Source organism: Mus caroli, unplaced genomic scaffold, assembly GCF_978045245.1.
Source record: "Mus caroli unplaced genomic scaffold, Mus_caroli_1 scaffold_13, whole genome shotgun sequence".
NCBI lineage: Eukaryota > Metazoa > Chordata > Mammalia > Rodentia > Muridae > Mus > Mus caroli.
Window position 1 is genome coordinate 39,748,962 of NW_028227268.1, and position 22,327 is coordinate 39,771,288.

The 22,327-nt window shown below is 45.4% G+C and overlaps 1 protein-coding gene across 3 annotated transcripts in view; it reads left to right on the forward strand.

Moving 5' to 3' along the window:
* The first annotated feature begins 5,720 nt into the window (after positions 1-5,720).
* The window catches only part of Rffl (ring finger and FYVE like domain containing E3 ubiquitin protein ligase), a 67,886-nt gene continuing 51,279 nt past the window's right edge, over positions 5,721-22,327 (forward strand). For 2 of the 3 annotated variants that reach the window (XM_029483016.2, XM_029483018.2), the window contains exon 1: positions 5,734-5,912. The gene's annotated coding sequence lies outside the window, so the exon portion shown is untranslated. Of the gene's footprint in view, positions 5,913-22,327 lie in introns of all 3 variants that reach the window. The other variant, XM_021176217.2, reaches the window with a different exon arrangement.

Genomic DNA, 22,327 nt, shown 5'->3' on the forward strand with positions numbered 1-22,327 from the left:
AATGAGTGGCTTTAATGCCTTTTAGAGATATCAAAGCGTGGCCTAGGGGTGCTAGGATGCTTGCCTAGCACCGACAAAGCTCTAGATTTGATCCTTAGATCGAGAAAATTTTAAGAGAGTGATGTAGGATTGTTTCTCTCTTGATGTGGATAGCCATTAGGTCCCCTCTGTCTTTTGTCTTCTTTCACCATCATACAAGGTCTTTGTATGTCTGTTTGAAACTAGACAAAATTAATGTTAAATACCTACTGTACAATAGCACTTGATGGTCTCAAGTTGGGAAGCTGAGCTTTCCTGACAGGATTAAAAAGAAAAAAAAAAATCCATGTATTATTGAGGCTGCTTTCCATAGCAAGTAACAAAACCCCACTTAGGCATCAATGATAAGGAAGGTTACTCCTCCCTGAGAAGGTGATACCAAGGCTGATCAATGCAATGGCCCAATGTGGAAAAGCCGTGGCTTTTCTCTCTGTCTTCCCTGTTGCTTTTGTCCTCAAGCTTGTTGCCTTCATTAAAACCTGGCTGTAGCCTCTCTAAACAGTAGGCCATATATGACAATACCCACGGGCAGGGAAGGGCCTCTCCTTGTGTCCGTTGAGGAGCAAGGAAAACTCAGAGCATCCTAATGTCAAGTGGTATGTCCCATTCAGTAGTGGAAAAGGAAATGGGGCCTGTTTTAGTTGCAGTTTGTGCTGCTGTGAAGAGACACCGTGACCAAGGCAACTTTTATAAAGGACAACATTTAATTGAGGCTGGCTTACAGTTGCAGAGACTCAGCCCATTATCATCGTGCTGGGAAGAATGATAGCGTGCAGATAGACAAGGGGCTAGAGGAGCGGTTCTGATCCTAGGGCAGCAGAAGGCGGATCTTGACCACACAGGGTGAAGCTTGAGCATAGACTCTCAAAGCCCACCCCAACAGTGATGCACTTCCTTCAACAAAGCCACACCTCCTAAGAGTGTCACTCCTTGTGGGCCAAGCATTCCAACACTATGGGGGGGCGGGGGCAAAACCTATTCAAACTACCACAGTGCCTCAGTGGTAGTTTTAGACCAACCAAGAAACAGCCATGGAGTTGGGGCTCTGGCTAAGGTTTTTTTTTTTTTTTTAATTAATTTATTTATTTATTTATTTATTTGAGGCACCTGCTGTAGGATAGACTGCGTGGAGGAATTAGACAGTGGGTGGGCTTGTGTGTGTGCTCAGTGCCTTAGCACAGGCCTCACTGAAGGCTTAGGACAAGCTGAGTGGCGCTGAGAATCTCTTCATTTTACAGACTAAATGGAGCTTGTTGAGGTTTTAGGATATGTTTCTGTTAAGCGACAGCATGGGAGTCTAAACTTGAATCCGTTTGATGCCAGACTTTCTTTTCTCAACCTCTTGCTGCTTTCAGCTGAAAATATGTAAATATTTTAACAAAATTCTCTTTCATATTTTGCCCCAAACAGCAGAGGCTGCGTATCTCAACCCCTTTTCAGCTGAGCTCACCATAAAAAGCTCGATCACAGATCTGCTTTATCACCTCTTCCTAGTTTCCTTTCCCCAGGGAAGAGAGAATGACAAATACTCAAGAGAAGGCAGATAGTGCGTGTGTGTGTGTGTGTGTGTGTGTGTGTGTGTGTGTGTGTGTGAAAGAAAGCTGGAGGGTTAGAGGGGAGGAAAGCTGAATGAAAAACAGCAGGCTCTGCGCATGCCTGACAACCAGGAGATAAGGCGTAGAGATGCAAGCAGAGCCTGCTAGGCTTTTGCTGTATTCTGACTGGGAGGTGTCTGGGTAGAGTTTCAGCTGTCCAGTTCTTTGTGTTGGCGATGTGTGTGTATGTACAGCTGAAATTATAAAATGAATATGTAGCCGGGCAGTGGTGGTGCACGCCTTTAATCCCAGCACTTGGGAGGCAGAGGCAGGTGGATTTCTGAGTTCAAGGCCAGCCTGGTCTACAAAGTGACCAGAACAGCCAGGGCCACACAGAGAAATCCTGTCTTAAAAAAACCAAAAGAGGGGCTGGTGAGATGGCTCAGCAAGTAAGAGCACCCTACTGCTCTTCCAAAGGTCCTTAGTTCAAATCCCAGCAACCACATGGTGGCTCACAATCATCCGTAACAAGATCTGACTCCCTCTTCTGGTGTGTCTGAAGACAGCTACAGTGTACTTACATATAGTAAATAAATAAATCTTTAAAAAAAAACAAAAGAAAAAAAGAAAAAAATAATAAAATGACTATGTATATTTCTATACTACAAGTATGGTGTATGCATTGTACACCACATTGTGGTGGTCTGAATAAGAATGGCCCATCTATGTGACTGCTTAGTCATTGGAGAGTGGGAGGATTAGGAGGTGTGGTGCTGTTGGAGGGAGTGTGTCACTGGGGTTAGGCTTTGAAGTCTCAAAAGCCCAAGCCAGACCCAGTTTCTCTCTCTTCCTACTGCCTGTGGATCCAGATGTAGAACTCTCACCCATTTCTCTAACACCATGTCTGCCTGTGTGCCGCCGTGCTCCCCACCATGACGATAATGGGTGAAACCTCTGAAACGTTAAGCCAGCCCCAATTAAATGTCTTCTAAGAGTCACCTTGATCATAGTGTCTCTTCCCAGCAATAGAACAGAGACCAAGACATACACACGTATGATTTTTTATTTTTACTTTTTGGAGAAAAGGTGTCTGACCCGGTGAGGTCTTGAACCTTCAGTTCTCCTGCTTCAGCTTCCAGACTGCTGGATTATAGGTCTGTGTCAGCTCAGCTGGCTTCGTTTGCTCCATTGCTTGTTTTATTCCTTTTGTCTTTCAAAGGATTTATTTATCTTATGTATATGAGTGTTTTGTCTGCATGTAGATATGTGCACCCTGTGTGTGCCTGGTGCTTATGGAGGCCAGAGGAAAGTGTTGGATCTCCTGGAACTAGAGTTACAGGTATCTGGGAGCCACCATATAGGTGCTGCAAACGAGACCCAGATCCTCTGCAAGATCAACAAATGCACTTAATAGCTGAGCCATCCTTCCAGTCCCTTATTTTGAATAAGAGCAAGGTATAGTATCAGTCAGGTAGTAAAGCACTGTCTAGCATGTCTAAGGTCCTGGTTTTAATTGCTAGTATACCAGCTCCGCACATACAGACGGACACATTCAACATTCATGCCTCTATTTATCTATCTATCTACCTATCTATCATCTATCTCTCTGTACAAGAGTAGGATTCTTGACTCCCAAGTACTGAGATTAAAGGTGTGTGCCCTCACCAGCCGTCAACAGCTTGACATATATGTGTGTGTGTGTGTGTGTGTGTGTGTGCGCCTTTTGCCTCCCCAATTCCCCAGTACTGGAATTAAAAGCATACACCACCGTGATGTCTGGCTGATTTTATGGAGTGTCATATCCTGAGATGTTAGAGTGGCCCATGGTTGGTGATGTAGGACTTTGGAATCAAGGAAAGCCCCAGGTTTAGTACCCTGCTGCACTCTTCCTGGCAGAGTCCCCTTGGACAAGATAATGTGTTTGTTTTACTGGTAGAAATCTATGCTATACGGAGTTGCATTTTCCTTATTGGTAAAATGTGTATCTCAGGGGAGTTAAATAGGTGATTTATGCAAAGTGCCTTTCACAGAGAGACTAGCACATAGTAGGTGCTCCATCACTATTAGTTCTTCTGGCGCCTGCCAGAAGTAACAGAAATCAGGGCACTAGGACTTAGAAGCCTTGCTGCTACTAATAAAAGAAATAATGTGATTTATTTTTTCAGTGCTGTTTGGGGAAAGGCGTGTGCTTTATAAATATGTACTGGAAAGTACTTAGCAAATGAGTAGAAATAATAAAAATATGTCAAAGGAAACAGCTCCTATAAATATGTCACTTGGTAGACAAATTAGTGTTTTATTACTACTAAATACTATTGCTCGCCGAAAAGGATTTCAGATTACTCGCACAATGGGTACATTATTGAATGCCTCTGCGGAAGGGCACGATAAAGATGAAAAATTGTGATGGTGATAACGCCTAAGGTGGAGAAAGGAGGGGTGTGGGTCGGAGGCCTCGCTCCAGTGAGCTGCTCATTATTTAGCAGCAGTCGGATGATTTAGCCACAATATGGACCAGAGGGCGCTGAGAAAAGGATTTCCGTTGGATACCATGAATTCAGGCCTTGATTATCGTCCGACTGGGGCTGGGCTGGGGTGGGGGATAAGTGCACTTCCTTTTCAGAATTGGGCACTCTTGTTGTGAGTTAAGTTAACAATAATAAATAAATAAATAAATAAATCCCAGGTCTGGATCTCCTCTCACTTCTGTTTTGGACCTATTACATGTCTGTGGCTATAATTCATATCCAGAGACAGACAGTGTGGTGAAGAACCTGTGTCTCCAGCACGGCGCTCAGACCCGTTTCAGAAACACCAGAGGGTGGACAATGTTGGCGCACCAAAGGAACGGAAACCAGAAAGGGAAGGGAGAAGATGATATACACACCTTTGTGGAGGAAAAAGTCCCAAGAGAAGCGGAGCCCACAGGGAACTGCAGCAAAGCGAAGCTGCAGAAATAAGCAGGCAGGCGAAAGGGGCAAGAGGAGAACATCCAACTCAGGTGCCAGGGGTCCTTAGAAGGTGGGGCTCCCTGTACACTCCAGGTTGGAGAAAGAAACAGTTTTGCATCTGAATTCTGCTTTTCTCTGTGTGGAAGCTCGAAAATTACTTAAAGTGTAGATCCTTGTTGATAACAAGCATATAACAGTACAGAGCGTGCTGGGGTGTTCTGAGAACTGGAAATGGCAAAGGGCTTATAAAGTGACAGTCTGGTACGGATGCACATATTTTAGCTCTGGTTCCCTTCTGATGGTCCTTATTTTAAAATACAAGGGGTAGCACTGTGGTAGAGCTCTTATCTAGTATGTACAAAAATCCCAAGCACCAAAATATTGAATAAATCAAAATACAAATTGCTCAGGAAAACTCTGAGAGGTCTTTGATGGGAACCTGAAGCATAAGAAAATGATGTTACTAGACACCAGCCAGAAGAATTAGCATTTATATGACTTCCGTGACTAGGCATCTTCTTAGATCACTGGCTAATGATCCCCTATGCTACCCTGGTGTTTTATGCTTTACTAAGGCCTTTGTGCATTATCTCATTTAATGTGCGGGCCCAACCTGCCTTTCTGGGATGGGGAAGAATTTGGAAAGGTTAAGTGCCTGCCAAAAGGTGCACGGGTGATGAACGATGGCTGGGTGGTTTCTTAGCAGTCGTTTTCATGGTACTGCAACCTTTCTCAGCTGTGTCCCCACCTTCCTAACGTGAAAGTAGCTTATCCAAGGAGGAAAAGACAGGTTATGATGCCCCACTGAATTGGCTTTTAATATCGCCAAGAGACTTAATACATTAGGTGAGTCTGGGATTCTGGAAATCTGTCGTCTGTCGGGTACGATGAAACATGAAATCAAGGGTTCAATATTCAAACTTTACTATAAAGCTAGTTAGTGATCTTAAGAGACTTGCTCAAGATCACCACATAAGGGATTGGTTGGCTCGGCCAAAACTGGGGACGCCACACCTAGCCGGGCTCCGACAGAGGGCGCTCGCGGAGGCTTGCACTCTAGACCGCCGCGCGCCCGATTCCTCTCTATGGTGGCGGGGGCGCGGCGGAGCGGGGCGCGCTCCCGCGGGGGTGGGGTGGAGGGCGGGGCCGCAAGCGGGGAGGGCGGGGCCGCACGCAAGACGGGCGGGGCCCACGCCGAGCCGCGGGGGACTGGGTTAGTGGGGGTGGACTTCCTGGGGCCGCCTGTGAGGATGTGGTTCGAGCACCCGGGCGCCCCTCAGCCGCGGAGTTGCGGCGGCCGCAGACCCCGCAGCCCCGCTGCCTGAGTGGCGGCGGTCGGGATCTGGCCTCTGCCGTCCCAGGTGTGGCCGGGCAGCGTCCGCGGCAGGTGAGGAGGCAGTGGCTGTGGCTGTGGCGGGTTGGGCTGGAGGATCGGGTGCTTCAGGCTGTGCTCCGGGGGGTGTGAGGATCCAGCTGCGCTCCGAGAGTGGGGCAGCCCTTTCCAGGAACTCCCCACCGCCAGGTCACCCCACACCTGTCCCATGAAAGTACCGCAAAGCATTTCGTCTGTGTGCGCCGTAACCCGGGACGTGTGTCCTCAACTTGTACCCAAGTGTCGTAAGAGCCCGGTAGGTCCTTTAGAAGGATGCATTTCTGTAGGACAGAAACCTGTCTACAGGGGCAGCGCTTTGGCGGCACTGGCGCTCTACCAGGAGGACCCTGGAGATTCGGAGTTTGGAGGTTAGATGGGAAGTTTGGGATGCTGCTCTCCCCTCCTCCCTGCCAGAGTCTGCTGTCTGCCTCTTGGGAGTCGACCTCTGTCCCCGACGTGTGTTAGGTCGCCACTGTGTGGTCCTGGCCGAGACTCAGAGGGAAGTAGGGCCCCTCTCCAGCTGGCTGCCCAGGAGACATTTGACCGGGCATGGGGAAGTCTGCGTAGATCAGGGGAGTTCACAGCCTTTCCTGGCGTCTGTTTGAGCTCCGATTTAAGACCGGTAGAAAAAAACAACAACTGTGTACTTCTTCCTTTTTTTTTTTTTTTTTAAAAAGGCTGTCATTGTGTGGGGGGTGGGGGTGGGGGTGTGCTGTTGTGTAATCGAGGAAGATTTCCACATTCCTCTCAGTCCACTATGGGGAAGATTATTCTTAGCTCGGAAGTGGGGTTTTACCCACAACTCACACTCTGTGCCCTGGTTAAAGGCTAGAGTGACGCATGAACAAACACCCCAGGATGCGCGTGGCCTTCCAAGAAAATAGTAACCTCCTTATGTATGTTTTGGCTGGTGGCTTGGAGAACCGAGAGACTTCCTGTCGCCACTTTTGAGAGCCGCATGGTGGTTCTTGCCTTGACAGTTTAGTATACTGAAATGTGGGCAAGGCTGTTAGAATACTGTGACATTTTTCTAGGAATGGGAGGGGACTATGTCCTGGGCCGTTTGTAGAATTCTAAGACCAAAGCTGGCCATATATTTCCTTTGTGGCAGCTTCCTTATCCTTCCCTCCTGCCCCCCCCCCCCCACCCCATTCTTTCGAATGTTAGCAACTGTTTGTAAAACTTCATATTTGCTAATTCTGAACTCGAGAGTACAGTTAAAAAGTTGTGGTTTATTGGAGGATAGTAGCAGATTGATGTGTCAGGGCTAATTAATAACTTGATGGTGTTCAAAGATGTCCATGTAACAGAGGACACACACTCACCTTAATGTTTAATCGCAGAGCCCAGTACATTAAAACTTCTTAGGCCGGGCAGTGGTGGCGCATGTCTTTCATCCCAGCACTTGGGTGGCAGAGGCAGGAGGATTTCTGAGTTTGAGGCCAGCCTGGTCTACAGAGTGAGTTCCAGGACAGCCAGGGCTATAGAGAAACCCTGTCTTGGAAAATCCAAACAAAAAACAAAAAAGTTCTTATATTGATTAGCTGTGATCCTGACTCTTTACACTGGGATCCAGGGTTGTAAATCAATCAAATTGACCAATTTAACCAAGTGCTAAAATAAAAACAAAAAGAGAAAGCTGTTCTCAGAAAGCTTAAGTGTTTTCTTTCTTTCTTTCTTTCTTTCTTCCTTTCTTTCTTTCTTTTTTTAAGGTTTTTTTTTTTTTTTTCGAGACAGTGTTTCTCTGTAGCCCTGGCTGTCCTGGAACTCAATTTGTAGACCAGGCTCGCCTGGAACTCAGAAATCCACCTGCCTCTGCCTCCCAAGTGCTGAGATTAAAGGTCTTCGCCACCAGGCCCAGCACTTAAGTGTTTTCAAACTTTCTATCCACCAAGCCCATTGACCTAAGTACTTAGTAACATCTAATAGAAATGCCTGGTAAAGGGATTTTCATTGACATGTTTAACAAATAGCAACATTAACAAAAAAGATGGTTTCCTTTCCAATTACAGGAGACTTGTGAAGTTTAATGCAGCCACTTTGGACTGTGTGGGCCACACCTGCTACTTTCTGACATCATCTACATAAACCTAAGGAATGCTGGGGAGGGAGCTAGGTACACTGGGTTTTATTCCTATCATAGAATCTTTAATACTGCTGTTATTTTAATGGGGTATTAGGGACTTTTATTGCCAAACTTGTGCTGGTAATATATTTGTGTTTGGGGAGGAGAGAAAGATTAACTGCTGCACCTTACAGTCTGTCTCTAGAGTTTAGAGCTGGAGTATCATTCAGTTTGATGAGACTAGACCGTTTAGATTGCTCCTAGTGAAGTCTCAAGGGAGGGGCTGCTTTGCTTGCGTTGGAATTGAGTACTTGGTGGTGGCTACTGGTTCTTAGCACTGTGTAGGGAGCTGGTGGTGGGAAGGGGTGGAACTGAGGGCCTTGCCCATACTACAACCGTAGCACCTTGGTTAATTTTAATTACCTGACATCTGTGATGTTGGCAATTGAAAGGGCGCTCTTTCCATATGCAGACTGGCATTCCCATTCTTCAGTAGGGGAATGTTCTGGTTGCTGTCTCTTTCTGTGACTTTATGTTAGCCATGGAATTTTAAAATCCTAAAACCAGTTGAGCTCTCAGGTCTCATAAATGCCATCTCACATAGGTAATTGGCCTCTTGTGTAGCCTGTAGTCCGCCCTGTCCCCAGGACTTAACAGTTGCTGTGCACTGGACAGTGGTCACATCTAATTCTGTTAAGCTGGTCTTAGTCTAAACCCATTATCTTCTCTCTCTCTCTCTCTCTCTCTCTCTCTCTCTCTCTCTCTCTCGATTACGATGGTCAGGAAGTGTTTCTCCTTTGCTTTCTGTATTCAGGCTGATTAGGCCACATTTTGGAGCCTGGTTACAACTGAAGCGGAGCTAAGCAGTTCGTTAAGAGTTCTGCGTGTTTTTAAAACATTTCCCTTTTACAAAGCAAGCATCAGATCTGCATTTCTTCAGGGAGAAACCCAGCTCTTTGAATATGATAGTAAAACAAAAGCTGGTTTTTCCAGTGTCCTGGCATTAGGAAATCTGTGGTAAACTTTTCCTTACTTTCTGTTTTTTTCCCAGTATGGGGACGAGTTGGTAGTGACGAATGTTGACCCATGGACATTGGGAGATCCTAAAGTCATCAAAGGGAGGTCCCATTATATTCAGGGTGTAGCTCTCAGCCTGGTTCTTTGTAAGGAGTTCCCACAAGCCAGCCACTTCTTGCCAGGCTCTGTTTGTAACCCGGGTATTCTTGAATAAACTGCTGACCTTAGGGCCCCACCTCCTGGAGATTTTGATTCATTCGGTGATGACCTACATTTGAAACCATCTGATTTCCAGAAGCCTTCCGGGTTGCTTCTGAGGTGTGCCGTGCAGCCTGACTTGGGAATCACTGTTGTATTGCGTTGACATGAATATATGTATTTGTTAAGTATATAAATATGAACAATAAAAGTGTGTCATCAGTATGGAACTTTGAAAACTGGAGTTCACGTCTCTACTTTTTTTTTTTTTTTTTTTTTTTTGGTGTTTTGAGTCAGGGTTTTCCTGTGTAGTCCAGGCTGTCCTGGAACTCACTCTGTAGACTGACAGGCTAGCTTTGAACACAGAGATCGGTGGATCTGCCTGCCTCTGCCTCCTGAGTGTTGGGATTAAACCCATGCTCCACCACAGCCCAGTTTAAAATTGGAAGGGGATACAGTGACTTCTTTATAAATCGGTAGTCTCTCTGGTGGTGTTTCCCCCGGGGTGTTTGGTTTGCTAGAATAGCCCATCTCCTAGCTGTGACAGATAAACAAAAGGCTTTTACAACTTTGATGTTCATTGCTTCACAGCAAGGCCCCCCTGCTGTATTATCTACTGGGAGTCATGAGGGAGGGTTTTTGGTGAAAGTAGCTTTCTTTATCCCCTGAGTGGGCAAATGAATGATAATGGAGAAACGCCTGGAGGTTTGAATAGGTAGTGGATGTAGTTATGATCAGTGTGGGATAAGAGAGATGCCTGGGATTTTCTGTGTACGATTTTAAAATAAAGCCAAAGTGGTAGCTGTTTAAGTTTCTCACAAATGAAGCCCTTACTGAAATTAATAGGTGCTTAATAAATTGCCAGAAAGTTTTAGTCACGGGTTCTTTGCTGAGTTCATGAACCGAGAAGTTGCTCAAGTCTGGGAGGATCTAAGTTAAAACAGAATTAGGCCCTCGATATATCAGGGAGATGAACTTGGATTTAAGAAATAGACGGACCTAGTTTTGAAACCCAGCTTTTCACTTCCTGGCTGCATGAGTTTAGGCAAATTACTGAACCTCTCTGAGCTTCCTTTCCTTCCCTTTCCTTTCCTGTTTTCTTTTGTTCATTCATTTGTTTTGAGACAGGGTTTCTCTGTAGCCCTGACTGACCTGGAATTCACTTTGTAGACCAGACCAGCCTTGAACTCAGAAATCTACTTGCCTCTGCCTCCCCAGCTCAAAGGCATGCGCCACTACCACTCAGCTGAGCTTGCTTGCTTGCTTGCTTTCTTTCTTTCTTTCTTTCTTTCTTTCTTTCTTTCTTTCTTTCTTCTCTCTCTCTCTCTCTCTCTCTCTCTCTCTCTCTCTTTCTTTCTTTCTTTCTTTTTTCTTCTTCTTCTTCTTAATCTACAAAATGAAAACATTTGTTAGGATTGTTTTGTGAATTAAAAAATGGGAGATATAAAAACCAAAAAAAAAGCCGGGTGTGGTGGCACACGCCTTTAATCCCAGCACTCGGGAGGCAGAGGCAGGGGGATTTCTGAGTTCGAGGCCAGCCTGGTCTACAAAGTGAGTGCCAGGACAGCCAGGGCTATACAGAGAAACCCTGTCTCAAAAAACCAAAAAAAAAAAAAAAAAAAAAAAAAAAAGGAGATATGCATATGAGATTAAAGGAGAAAATATGCTCTTTGTACGTTGAGGCAGCTCATTTAAATGCCCCCCCCTTTTTTTTTTTTTGCCAGTGCCCGTGACTGGTTCGTAGAGGTGCGCGTGTAGACCCAGTGGCACTCACTGAGAGATCCTGAAGTCTCCTGTGTCCTTGAAGGAACGTCTTGTTACATTCGGAGCTTTCAGCCTGTAGCTTGTTTATTGGAGGAAGGTCCCAGAAGGCAGCCATTCCCTGAGAATTCACTGGATTCCACTTCAGCTTTTAAAATGTTAAGAAAACAGAGGAGCCAGGCAGTGGTGTCGCACACCTTTTAATCCCAGCACTTAGGAGGCAGAGGCAGGCTGATTTCTGAGTTCGAGGCCAGCCTGGTTTACAGAGTGAGTTCCAGGACAGCCAGGGCTACACAGAGAAACCCTGTCTCGATAAAGAAAAGAGGAGTGAATCCAAGTTTTTAAAGTTCCGTAGCACTTGATGTAAAGGTGATAACATCATTTTTGATTTTGTACATATTGTATATTCTTATGTCATAAATATGTATGTCATATTAATGCAATACAACAATGGCTCCCAAGCTAGGCTTCATGCTAGAAGCATTTGGAGAGTCTTTGGGTTTGAAAAGATGGTTTGAAAATACAAAGGGTTTGCTACATAGCCCAGGATGGCTTTTGTTATTGTTTTTCTTGAAGCCACTGTAGCCCTGGCTGGTCTAGAACTTGCAGTGTAGACCAAGACTCAAGAGTTCCATCTGCCTCTGTCTCCTTAGTGCTGAGATTAAAGGTATAAATATATACCACCTGACCTCTAATTCTCCATCCCTCCTGCTCTGGCTTTCCTCATAAGTGCTAGAATTATACCACACTTGGCTTTACAAAAACTTTTTATTATTATCATTATTATTATTATTATTATTATTATTATTATTATTATTATGTGTGTGAAAGAGACAGAGAGACAGACAGAGGCAGGATCTCACTGCATAACCTCTAAACTGAGGTTTGTGCCTCTGCCTCCTAAGAGGCGTCTGGAAATTCACGTAAGGCCTCAGACATGTTAGGCAAATGCTATGCTGCTGAACTTCATTCTAATCCTCACCCCCCCACTGTGTGTGTGTGTGTGTGTGTGTGTGTGTGTGTGCGTTAGATTTTTTACATCTTAAGCCGGGCGTGGTGGCGCACGCCTTTAATCCCAGCACTCGGGAGGCAGAGGCAGGCGGATTTCTGAGTTCGAGGCCAGCCTGGTCTACAAAGTGAGTGCCAGGACAGCCAGGGCTACACAGAGAAACCCTGTCTCGAAAAACCAAAAAAAAAAAAAAAAAAAAAAAAAAAAAAAAGATTTTTTACATCTTATTTTATGTGATGACTATTTTGTCTGCATGTATGTCTGTATACCATGTACATGTCTGATGCCCATGGAGGTCAGAAGAAGGTATGGGATCTGGAATTAGAGATGGTTTTACACCACATGTGGCTGCTGGGAACCAAGCCTAGGTACTCTCTCTGTAAGAGCAACACATGCTCTTAACTGCTAAGACACCATTATCTTCCTCATCATCGGTCAGCTACTTTTGTGTCAGTTTGACATAAGCTAGAATCACCAAGAAGGAAGGAGCCTCAATTGAGAAAAAAATGTCTCCATAAGATCAGGCTATGGGGGCTGGAGAGATGGCTCAGTGGTTAAGAGCGCCGACTGCTCTTCTGAAGATCGTGAGTTCAAATCCCAGCAACCACATGATGGCTCACAACCATCTGTAATGAGATCTGATGCCCCTCTTCTAGGGTGTCTGAAGACAGCTACAGTGTACTTACATATAATAAATAAATAAATAAATCTTTTTTTAAAAAAAGATCAGGCTGTGGGCAAGTCTATATGGTGTTTTCTTTATTAGTAATACAAGGTGGAGGGCCCAGGCTATTGTGGGTGGGGCTATTCCAGGGCTGGAGGTCCTGGGTTCTGTGAGAAAGCAGGTTGAGCAAGCCATGATGATAAGCCCATAAGCAGCACCCCTCCATGCTTCCAGCACCAGCTCCTGCCCCCAGGTTCCTGCCCTGCTTGAGTTCCTGCCCTCACTGCTTTTGAGGATGAACGGTTACATGGAACTGTGAGTGGAATAAACCCGCTCCTCCCCAACTTGCTTCTGGTTACAACATTTCATCACAGCCATAGTAAACCCAACTGCTTACTATGTCTGAGAGAGTTTGAGAGAGTTGTCCAGGCTGGCTTTGAACTTGCTGGACTCTCGCCTCAGCCTCTGCATAGCTGGGATTACTAAAGTATATCATGCCTAGCTAAGGTATCTGTTCAAATCCAGCCTCCCTTTCTTGTCTTTCCAGGAATGCTTACCCACTTAGCTCTGCTAGAAAGTATATGGAAGATTAAGGACTAAACAACCAGAGAACATGGGTGAGGAAAAATGAACCACAGGACAATTAGCAATGCTTTAAAATTTTTTTCAGAATGAGTGGAGTGTTGGCATATGCCCAGAACTACTACCTGCAGGAATAAATTAATAACATTATCTGAGTTCTGCTTGGTATATTTGGACGGTAGCCCAGAAACTGCAGATGAAGCTAGCAGGCTTTGCGGGTGGCCCTGTTCAGGAGGGCCTGGTGTTCTTGTTTCTCTGTTTCTCCTTCTCTGGCCTTTGTCTTTTTCCTCCCTTCCTCGTCCTCCTCCTCCTCCTCCTCCTCCTCCTCCTCCTCCTCCAAGCTGCCCCTCCTTTCCATTAGCTGATCTTGTCCTTAGGACTCCAGGCTGGGCCCTGGAGCCAGAGGCTAAAAGAGATTGCTGGTTGCTGACACCTGTCTCCCAGCTAAATGAATAGACTCTTTTGTAGGCGGGGTGCCAAAGAAGCTGATTGGTACAGTGCTGGCTCCAAGGGCTACTAATGACACAGCACATGGAAATCATGGGGGTGATTTAGAACATTGGTAAAGTTTTTTTTTTTTTTCTTACACTATATATACATTTTTTTTATATTGGATTATCATACGCCAAATTTTTACATGTAACCTATGGATCTGTTCACTGCCTAAACAGACTAATTTCTGTCATATTGACTGTGAGTCATTTATATTCTGTAGGAGTCCCTACCCTTAAGGGCCTTTGTATTGTTCAGTCGATGTCTAGTGTGTAATACAATTAAAGTTTTGTTCACTGAGCGCTGACATAATTAGTTTAATTTCTGCTCCTTTATACATTCCTGTTGGCAGCTGGAAAATTAAAATACTAGATGTTGCATAAAACTGCTTTTTTTTGAGGGTGATTTTACTGTCAGTTGAATGGACTTAGGCCCCAGGGTACATTTTTTAAGATGTCTTATTCAACTTGCCTGTAATAGTCTCCTCTGTATAGAATTAATGTATTAAGACCCATAATTGGCTATTTAAGCATTCAGAAGAGACAGTGCTTGGCCTTTTACCCCGTGATTATATTTTTCCTACATCTCTTTTGAGGAAATGTATGTAATTTTTGGAAACTCTTAAGTATATCACAGTTACATGAGCACACGAACGGTCTTGCAGCCTGAAGACCGGAGTGGTTCTCTCTGATAAGCCGCAGTATTTAATTCTCTCCCCAAAGGGTCAGACTGGTCCTTTTAGATCATAGCCTTGGTAAGGCTGCTGTGGAAGTGGGAAGGCTGTGAAGCCTGGGAAATCCTTTCATAATTTTCCTGTACGTTTCACAGAACGGCTTATGCTGTTCAGCAACTGAACCTGCTCTCAAGGAGGCTTCACATCCAGTTATTCTAAACCTCACTTAATGTCCTATGGGGTTTACAGGGAGATTGTCACCAGGCTGATATCATGGCCACGACTTACATGCTTTTTAATCTGTGTTAGGACACCAATCATTCATTCATTCATTCATTCACTTATGTCTGTATTTATTTATTTTAGATGAAAAGTGACCTTGGTCTGGTAATTTCTCCATTGACCCCTCCTATGGAGAGGTGACAACACACTGTTCCTGGTGCCTCAGGAGACTTTCCATATGAGCACAGTGGGATTTTTAGAGGTGGGGGGTAGAGTGGAGACCAGGCTGGAATGGTGTGGCCAGGGTGGCCTCTGCTTCATGGGTTCAGGTGACTCCCCTGCATCTGTGACTCTGAGTAGCTGTGAATTTGGGGTTTTGCTGGATGGGTGTCATTTGATTTTGTCACATTGGCTCCTGCCACTCTCATTGTCCCCTAGTTTAGCCTCCACACTTGTCTAGAAGGGTGTGGGAAGATGCGGCTCCATTGCCTCTGGGATGTGGAGTGGTCAGGGCTAGTTGTTTCTACCTCTCTTAGAACCTGGCTCCCTCCAAGAGGAGGGGAAGTCACCCCCATTTGAACCAGTAGGTTTTGGTCAAACATTGTAATTGTCTGGATCCCCCTTAAGGAATTGCTGCCTAGCCTTACCTACAGGTGTCCAGAAGTCAGGCCAGCTGGGGGGCACTGCCTGGCAAGGGCCAGTTCTTGAGTAGCCTGCCCACCATCATTTGCTGGGTTATGTTAATAGATCTGAGGGATCGGAAGAGCCCTTCCTAAGTAGAGTGCCCCTCCCCCACCCCGCTTTCTTATTTTACCTCCTTTGTCTTGGAAACCTTCCAAGCTTGGGCTGATGCCTTGAACACACTGACCTTAGTGACTACGTGAATCAACACACAGTACCACAGACTGTGTCCACCACCCCTGCTTCTTCTCGCTTAGTGGTGACTGAGATACCTGCTTTGTACATAGTCACGCCTCACCCTCCCTCAGCCTCACCCTCAGGAGGTTGCTAGGCTTTCCCAGAGTCCTTGCTTGCAGTTAGGTTGTAGCTTCTCCTAACAGGGAACCAGACCATAAACTTTATTGAGAAGGTAAATGCTCTGCGTGGGGAGAGAGCACACTGTCTTCTAGCGCTCTACCAGGTGGGCCACTGCAAGTCCGGCTGCTTTGAAGAACAGTTAAGGATGGTTCTCTGGTCTTTGCAGGTCTGTAGCCATTGTTTGGACAGTTTGGATTTTTGTTGGAATAAAGAGGAATAGAGTCTAAAATTATATGCAAGGGATGAGAAAGAAGAACTCTGTCGGCTGGTGGTGGCCCCAGCCTTTGATTCTGGTACTTGAGGCAGAGCGAGTTGGATCTCTGTGAGTTCATGGCCAACCTGGTCTACAAATCGAGTTTCAGGGCAGCTAGGGCTACACGGAGAAACCCTGTCTCAAAAGCAAAACCAAACAAATAACAACAACAACAAAAAGATACATTTTGTCCACCTCTAAATTCTGCACTTTGGGCAAGGCTAGATTCAGGTGCTTTTCTTGATTTATCATCTACCCAATCATCTACCCTTGTAAGAGTTGTCATAGTCTGTCAGAGCTCAGGTATTTACTGACTGGGTGGGAAGAGGGCGGCACAATACTTCCTAGAGAGTGTGACAGAAGGCCTTCCACCTTCCTGCTCCACCTTTGGGCGTATGGTTGGATTGAGCACCTCAAGTGGCCAGCCGAGCTCAATGCCCCTGAGCTACACTGCTGACAGATATGAGCAGCAGCCTAGGGACTGTGACTGAGCCAGCAGTGACAGACGGGTGCACACTGCTGTCCCTGAAGGTGGTTTTCATCGGAGTCCTAAGTCCTATTTACTTGACAGGATCTGATGGGGTTTTCCGTTTCCCCCTCCCTCCCTCTCCCCCTTTCCCCCCAGCTCCCCCTTTTTCCTTCCCCTAAACCCCACATTTTGCTTTGTTGAGACAGGTTTTGGTGTAGACCAGGCAGATGTGCACCACCACACCTGGCTTCAACATAGCCTTATGTAACCAAAGCCAGTTTCAAAAGGAAATATCTACACAAACACTTAAAAGGAATAGACAAGAGAGAAAAGAAAACATTACAGGGACCAGAGAGATGTCTCGGGGTGGGGGGGAAGAGCACTTGCTCTTGCAGTGAGCCCAGGTTTGGTTCTCAGCACGCTCACAGTGGCTCACAACTGTGCTGGGCGTGCTTGTGGCACACACACTACATGTGGGCGAAACATTCACAGTGAACAAAGAAAGAAAGTGAGGATTTCTTTTTTTTGTTTTTTGTTTCCAAGGCAGGGTTTCTCTGTGTAGCCCTGGCTGTCCTAGTACTCACTATGTAGACCAGAAACACACAGAGATCTGCCTGCCTCTGCCTCCCAACTGGTGGGACTAAAGGTGTATGCCTCCACTGCGCTGACTTAAAATTAAAAATTTTTAAAGATTTATTTATTATATGTAAGTACATTGTAGCTGTCCGCAGACACTCCAAAAGAAGGTGTCAGATCTCATTAAGGATGTTGTGAACCACCATGTGGTTGGTGGGATTTGAACTCAGTACCTTTGGAAGAGCAGTTGGTGCTCTTAACTACTGAGCCAGCTCTCCAACCAAAATGAAATTTCTTAAGGAAAAAAAAAAAAGCCTTTAGCACTTGCGTTTAGTTCAGAGGCAGAATACTTGCCTAGCATTTGGAAAGCTCTTGGTTTGATTGCCAGCAGTACCCACATATGTATGTACATGGGTATGTGGCTGGCGCACACACACACACACACACACACACACACACATACAGCTTCTGGTTTTGTTTGAGAATAACACAAATTTAAAGAGTTTTGAACATCATGCCAAGAAGGCAGGTTTCCATGCTATAATGTGTAGCTAAATGTTTGTTTTTGAGACAGGGTCTCACTCTGGCTGACCTTTAAGTCTCCATTGTTCTGCTGTAGACTCCCAAACACTGAGATTACAGATGTGTATTTAACCCTCATTTGAATCCTCAACCAAGCATCACTATTGAAAAGGAGGGGGTGTGGAAATTTGCTAGTACGTACTGTAAACATTATGAACGTATTGAAGCATCCATCTTTATTGGAGACAGCACAGACATTGTGAATTCTTTTTATTCATAAAGCTGTCATGAGGTTATGTAGCTCAAATTCTAGATCAAGTCTTTTTAAAAACTCAGATTCCAGCTTTATGTGGTGGCACAAACCTTAGATCCCAGCACACCCAAGAGATGGAGGCAAGCAGATCCCCGAGTTTCGGGCCAGCTGGGATTACATGATGAGACCCTGAAGCACATTGCCGGTGTCTAGTCCAGGCCTGTGGGATCTGGGTGTGTGGAAGTGGGATGGTAGCATTCCCAATTAGAGAAAGTATACCTGTGAGAAAAAACCCACACTTTCAAAACAAAACAAGAGAACCCAAAAGGTTGAGGAATGCTGATGTCTGTCTTTACTTTGCAGAGGAGATATCAAAGGCACAGTGAAGTGAAGGAGCTCAAGTCAGGTCTCCTGTGTCCTGATTCTATATATAATACTGATTCTATATATAATACTATAGCAGCATGCCCCCTTACTGCTTTCTGTACTTTAAATCAAGATCCGTGAGGTTGCAAGAGCAAGGGTGCTTTGATTCCTTCATAACAGGAGTGACCAGTTGGCATTCAGTGGTGTAAAAAGTTAGGGCATGGGCGGGAGAGGTGGCACAGAGGTCATGAGTGCTGGCTGCACTTGCAGAGGATCTGGGTTCGATTCCCAGCACTCATACAGCAGCTCACAGCCTTCTATAACTCAGTTCAGAGCATCCGAATTCGTCTCTGTGGGCATCAGGCACACACATGGTGGACAGACAGACATACATGCAGACAGAATACCCAGACACAAAATAAAAACAAATCTTTTTTTTTTTTTTTTTGGTTTTTCGAGACAGGGTTTCCCTGTGTAGCCCTGGCTGTCCTGGAACTCACTTTGTAGACCAGGCTGGCCTCGAACTCAGAAATCCGCCTGCCTCTGCCTCCCGAGTGCTGGGATTAAAGGCGTGCGCCACCACGCCCGGCACAAATCTTTTTTTTATTAGATATTTTCTTCATTTACATTTCAAATGCTATCCTGAAAGTCCCTTATACCCTCCCCCCCCAAACAAATCTTTTTTAAAAAAACTGGTGTTTGAGAAAAAAAAAAGAGAAGCTAGTGTGTCCTAAAACATGGTGAAGGACCAGCTGTAAAGAGTTCCCACTTACCCCAACCGTCATCTAAAAATGAACAGGAAAGGCTTGGGCTTGAATGTCACCTCAGTGGCAAAGTGCTGTGAAAATGTCCAAGGGTATGTACATGGTTCTCTGTCTCCCTTGATGGATCAAAGCGCACTTGGAGTAGCGTTGTTCTAGGTGGCTCTGAGCACATCTCAGGAATTCAGAGATGCAGGTCTTCCATCCTTTCTCTCTAGTGCCACCTGTAACTAAGTGTGGCAACCGAGACTCGGGTCCTCCCCAGGAGAGGCAGTCTACCACCTGGGGACTCCTAGGTCAGAACCATAACTTTAATACAGTGCCATGACATTGCCTCTGATGTATTTAAGAATAAGTTGCAGAGCTGCAGCAGGAGGCATATTCAGCTCCTGTGACTAAATAGCACCGTTCCCAACTCCTCACGGAACTCACCACTGACAAAGATACTGAAAGAGAACAAGCCGGGCGGTGGTGGCGCATGCCTTTAATCGCAGCACTTTGGAGGCAGCCTGGTCTACAAAGTGAGTTCCAGGATAGCCAGAGCCACACAGAGAAACCAAACCCTGTCTCGAAAAACAAAAACAAAAACAAAAGGGAGAGAGAGAGAGAACAGAAAATGAAATTTTGGGATGTGTACTTTGAGGCGCTTTTCCTGTGCCTGCTTTCCAGCAGTCTTGAGTAAGATGCATGAAGAAGCGTTAGTCATTTGCATGGCTGTAATGTCGAAATTGGTGTGTTTGGGGCAGGTAGAATTCTTTTCATGTGTGCCTTTCATTCTGGTTTGATTGTTTAGTCGCTTGAAATTCCAAACTTGAAAGATTGTTGGAGCATTCTTTGGGTAGTTAAACAACAATGAAGCTGTTTGGATGTTTGCAGGGAACACAGCTTCCTGTGTCTGGACTCTGCACCGGAGATGGTTTCAATTGTTCAGAAGCAAAGCTGATTAGAAAATGCATTGTCTATGGCTGGACACAGCTGTCCAGACTTCTGGCCGAGCTGTGGCCTTTGTACAAACGTTGTTCAACATTTTTGGAGAGAGTTTGTGATTCTTTTGTTTGTTTATTTGCTTGCTTGGTTTTTCGAGACAGAGTTTCTCTGTGTAGCCCTGGCTGTCTTGGAACTCACCCTCTAGCCCAAGCTGGCCTTGAACTCAGAGATCTGCCTGCCTCTGCCTCCTGAGTGCTGGGGTTAATGGTGCACGTCACCACCGCTCATATTGAGTTTGTTTCTAAGAATGTGCATGGTTCTTGCCTGAATAGATGAGGAAGCTAGAAGGGGAGAAAGGCATGACTGGAGCCCAGGTAATTCACAGCAAGTGGCTTCCTCACAGCTTCTCCAGAACACATCCTCCCCAGCCAACTAAGGATCCGCTCTTGACCTTGGTTTGAGCCTTTCTTTCCTGTTAATGACTGGTTGGTAGGATAGCCTACTGCTGTCAGGCTGTAAGCTGTCTTATAGTGGGGCTTGGCTAGTGTGACTTCCATTAGGAGAGATGGGGTGCCCATGAGTAAGAGTACAGATGGCTTTGAAATTGGCTCTGCCAGCCCTGTGAAGTCTGGGATTGTGACATTGAACATTTCCTTTGTGATGGATGTAGTAAGACTGTCTCTACAAACAGCCTCCTTCCTGTTGGACTCTTAGGCTGGCCACAGGAGCTTGGGGAGCTGGGTGTGTTCTGTGGGATTTATTTTTCTCATCTCCTTGTGTGTGGTGATCTTTTTCTGAGTGAAACTGTATTCATTCTAAAGCAGTTGTTAGGAGAAGGTTTATTCCAACCTAAAAATACAAGAGAACTTTGGGTAAGACTGATCAAAACACAGAAAAACCAACCAACCAAAACAAACAAACAAAACAAAACAAAGCCAAAACAAACAAACCAAAAACCCCAAACTGGTGTTTCTCCTGCTGTGTGGAACATGTCTCTTTGTGCTGTCTTTCCCTTGAATGAAAAGCACCAACACAGTGGAGCAAGGAGGCGTTTGGAGGTAGAATGCTGTACTTCCCAGGTACATGCCAGGCACTGGGCTCCTTCCTGCACCACAGAAACCAAACAGAACAAAACTGAACCACTCAGTGTGTGCCAGGAATTTTACCATATTAACCCATTCAGTCTCCACCCCCACCCCTAGCCCAGCCAACCAGCAAGATGGCAGGTGCTGGTATTGCCTGTGTTCCACAGATGTGAAAACACACAAAAAAGCTGGCCTCAGGCCACCAGCATTGAAACCGAACCAGCTGAGTGTAGCGGCCGAGTCCCCAGCGCCAGGCCGCCGTCACCACACACCCTTTCAGCTCATTGAAAGCGCACACTTTTCAGATGGGTCTTTACAGACAGATTCCGTTCATAGAATGTGGGCTTAAAACTTCTTTAAACGTGGGCCTCCTCCTGTGGAATGCTACTTTAAAATGATGTATTTGTTCTTTATCTTCCCAGTTTGCTTTTGTTAGTACTAAAGAATTGTTTTATCATTTATTCCTAATCCAAAAAATTTAAATGTATAAACCAGGCACCCTTAAAAGCATACTTGGCTCACTATCTAAAGCTTTGGTTTAGGGGAGATTGCATCAGTGGGGACTTTCTGGTCATTTTTCTTTTCTTTTTCTGAATACATCGTCCTGTTCATGAGTAGCCTTCCTTACAAGTCCTACATGAGCCATGCAGTCCACGCGCTGGGAGTGATGTTGCTGAGAGAGAAGTGACTCTGGTCTGCCCTGCTGAGACATGCTGTTCACATAGAAAGTAGAACATGGCCCAAAGGGAGAGTGTCCCAGGACATAGAAATGCCAGCTTTATCTTTTATCTCCACAACCACAACCACCCACAGTCAACTATTCATAGTGTGCCCAGCCAGTCTCATAGAATAAGTGAACCTGCTTGCAGCAACTGATTGCCCTGCCCTACGGCTCTAGGTAGCTTGTCTGCTAATCACACCCAGGACAGTCGGCTTGTCTGACTGCTCTGGTTCGTACAAGGTTTTCAGGGCAGGCAATCTGCCTGTTGAGCTGAAACGGCATGGGGAATTCACACTCTGTGGATTCTTCTGCCATTGTTCTTAGCTATGGGGGAAGCAGAACACTGCCTGGGACGGAGAGCACACAGGTCAGGTCTGAGTGTATCTCATCTGAGCCGGCTATCATTTCTTGCCTCACATCTTTTTTTTTTTTTTTCCCCTACCTTGCATATCATTGCCTGCAAAATAGTCTGAAATAAGCTGTACTAGACAGAAACTTTTTTTAAAAAAGATTTATTTATTTTATGTATGTGAGCACACTGTAGCTGTACAGATAGTTGTGAGCCTTCATGTGGTTGTTGGGAATTGAATTTTAGGACCTCTGCTCTCTCCAGTTGGCCCCACTCGCTTCACTGGCTCAGTCCCTGCTCACTTCGGCCCAAAGATTTATTTTTTATTATTATACATAAATACACTGTAGCTGTCTTCTGACACACCAGAAGAGGGTGTGAGATCTCATGATGGATGGTTGTGAGCCACCATGTGGTTGCTGGGATT